The 3,489-nt window shown below is 41.0% G+C and overlaps 1 long non-coding RNA gene across 1 annotated transcript; it reads left to right on the top strand.

The window, feature by feature from the left end:
* The first annotated feature begins 1,008 nt into the window (after positions 1–1,008).
* LOC145650929 (uncharacterized) lies at positions 1,009–2,229 on the top strand. The gene is made up of 3 exons (XR_014116757.1): positions 1,009–1,091; positions 1,575–1,644; positions 2,080–2,229. It is a non-coding gene; the product is annotated as an uncharacterized LOC145650929 (long non-coding RNA).
* The last annotated feature ends 1,260 nt before the right edge of the window (positions 2,230–3,489 follow it).

Below are 3,489 nucleotides of genomic sequence, written 5' to 3'. Positions count from 1 at the left end.
AGAGCTAAAACTAATATTTCCATATTTTGTTCATTTATTGCCTCATTGAGAAACAGTCCAAGACATACATTATCCTACAACACCATGCATTATTCTCCATGACAAAGGATTTTCAGGCACATGGCCATATTAACAAGGCAAAAATTATGGCCAAACAGGACTAAAACAACAGCAAGTTATGAATATTGTTCAGCTTGCGCATATGGGACTATAAAATGCTTCTGGCACTAGGCATTTGTTTATGACTCAGAGGCTTCTGATTTGTTTAAACAATCAGCAGAGTTTTGTGTCACATGACACTTGATGAAATACAAAGTCATTGCTTCAATTATGCATTTACACACCAGTAAAAATGATTCATATATATATATATATATATATATATATATATATATATATATATATATATATATAGAGAGAGAGAGAGAGAGAGAGAGAGAGAGAGAGAGAGAGAGAGAGAGAGAGAGAGAGAACACTGCAAACGTCAAAGAAGACCTCCACTTTTATTCAGTACAAGAACGTTTTTGTTTTTTTGTATTTTGTAAAATCCATTTTATTAAACTTAGTGGTGGACATCTCAGCATTCACAACTCCTCATAAATACTAAACGTTAAAGTACTTCATCTTTGTCATTGTTAAAGTATTTCCACACTTTTTGCCTCTACAGTTGAATGTCATGCTATTTAAAAAACAAAATAAACATTAGAAGATAGTTCTTCTTGAACGTACTGAGTAGAGCTTAAGTCAGCAATCACCAACATTATTTCGTGTAACGTTGCTGCTGGCCCGAGTGCCGCAGGGCGCGGGGCAGGACGCACAGACTCCCTTGTGCTTGTGAAACATTTATTAACATTAAACACGGACAACACAAGTGCCACTCACATACAAATATAGCAGTGAACAGTATTAAACATTTAACATAATACGAAAACGGTGTCACATCCATAACTTGGATTACCGACAGGAGACATTAGATTTTGCGCGGGACTGGTAGGACATACTGCAGTGGGGAGCCAAAGGCACTTTTATCCAAGCAGAAACGGTCTTTGCTATGATTGAACCGTACACAACACACAAACAGCGGCACAAACGTAAGTACACAAAGTAGCAATCTGCAGAATTCTAGCTGTTAGCTGGTTAGCTCTTTGTAAAATTTGAAAGTAGTTGTAAGTGGATATTTGAACATTTTTAGGGAGGTTTTTCAAAGGCTTGAACGAGCTGTGTGTAGGTTATGTTAGCGATACAGCAATGCTAGCGGGCTAAACCATCTGGCTAACCTTAGCTAACCTAGCTAGCTAACCTTAGCTAACCTAGCTAGCTAGTTGGGATAACACTTTTGTTAATTGACTGCCTAATCCAGTGGTCACCAACCTTTTCATCGATAAACATAATATCATATTCTCAATTATGAGCAAATTAGACATGTGAGATCGACTTGATAGATAGACTGGTTGGCGACCAGCGAGCTAAACCATCGATAAGGGTGCTGTAGCTAGCTAACATTATTTCTTCCATCAGTGCAGCTTGATTTTCATTACGGTTCTTTGTAAAATTGCTAAACCTTTATTTACTAGTTAGGTGTCCAAGTTCAACACACGCAAAGGCTGGGACACTTCTAAGAATGTGGAAGAGCGCAGGGAGCAGGTCAGCAGCTTCTTTTAGAAGGAACTCCTTTAGAATTGATTTATCCTGACTACAAAAACAACTGCTCCCCATGTCTGTGTAATTTCAGTCTAGTTGGTTGGGTTTATTATTTAGCCAAGAGTGAAATAATAATGAAATTTACAGTATACTTTTACATCACCATATTGTTTTTTTATAAACAGTGAACACTATACATGCAAATACAACACTATACATGCAAATACAAGAAGTATTCAGATTTCTTTTCAACAGGAGTTTATAGTGCTTAGTGCTATGTTTATTTATGAGGGATATGGGGACCCTAGCTGGGACTTAAAATATATGAAGAATTCTTGGCAGACCTGGAATAAGGCCAAGCCGGTGTGGGACAAGGCACATGGTGTAAAACTCAATAAGACTCCTGGGACTGAAATAGCTGTTTTTGCTGCCACACAGCTGAAAGGATCCTCCTCCACTTGTGAAGCGTGCACTGATAAGACAGGCCACTGCTCAGGCAGATGTTTCTGTTTCGAAGGCCACACACACATCTGAGCTGAAGCAGGAAAGTGAGAGGGGGACTTCTGGAGGAAGATTGGACGACAAGCCACACCCACCCTCTCTACTAACCTCGCCTCTACAGTAGGTTGAGACTTCGGAGCACGGCTCCAGCCACCCCGTGAATATTTCTGCTCTATTCATGATGCTGGGTGAGAAACTGTGTAGAGTTATGCCTCCTAACATGACTGATATTACAAATAGGCGTTTATCACATTTTTGTAGATGGCCCATGTTTTAAACCGTCTGACTCTGAATTTCCCTGTGGTTATTGTCTGCTCTCTGCCTAACCTCATTTGGGAGGCTTACTCTCTCCCTTATAGGTCTGCTCAAGCAGTTGAGCTGATGGCGTTTACCAGGGTCTGCCATCTACTCCGGGATCAGGTTGTCACCATCTACACTGATTCCCATTATGCGTTTGGGGTTGCTCATAACTTTGTTAAGATTTGGCACTCCAGGGGGTTCCGCACCTCGGACGGCAAGACCATTTCTAATCCAGGACTAGTGTCTGCACCTTTGTCTGCATGTACACTACCAGCTCGGCTGGCTATCGTTAAAGGTCAAAGGTCATGACTCAACCTCTGAGTATGACACGGCCACTGGCAATGCTTCAGCAGATGAGATCCCACGTTGGTCAGCTGTGAATGCTCCCTCATGCCCGTACACTATATCCTTGATGTGTGAAGCGATCGCCATGTTTTCTCATTGCTTTGTGCCGAATAATATCAATCTGCGTTTCTTACAAACTCAGGGTACACAACAGGACTGCTCTCACTGGGTTGATTAGGGCTGTAGTCCTGATTAAAATGGTCTAATCTGTGACCTGGAGGGGCATGTCACCGTTCCTAAATGTATTTTGCCATTTCTTGTGCATCATTTTCATGGGATTTCACATCGCACAAAGGGGGTGACGGCTAACATTTAAAAACAGTTTTGTATACCTGCAACACATATAACTGTAAAACTCCTCCTAGATTGCTGTTTAACCTGTGCCAGAAGCAACCAAGGTAAAACACAAGCCAAATATGATACCTTACCGGCTCCTGAATATCCCTTTCAGTCAGTTGAAAGTACTTGCTAGCGATTGTAGACAGGTTTTCCAAGTGAACTGATGTGTTTCCTTGTTCTAAGGAAGACGCCCGCACTGTGGTTAAAATCCTAGCCAAGGAGATAATATCGAGGTATGGTGTGCTTCGGGTAATAACATTCAAATCAGGGACCCATGTTTCATTTCTAAGGTAACTCAGAAACTATGCACCTACCTAACTATTGACTGGAAGTTTCACATCTCATGATGGAAACAGGAAAGAA

The sequence above is a fragment of the Electrophorus electricus genome, chromosome 1, assembly GCF_041902795.1.
Source record: "Electrophorus electricus isolate QZ-2024a chromosome 1, ASM4190279v1, whole genome shotgun sequence".
Taxonomy (NCBI): Eukaryota; Metazoa; Chordata; class Actinopteri; order Gymnotiformes; family Gymnotidae; genus Electrophorus; species Electrophorus electricus.
This window is presented reverse-complemented; position numbering and strand designations above follow the sequence as displayed.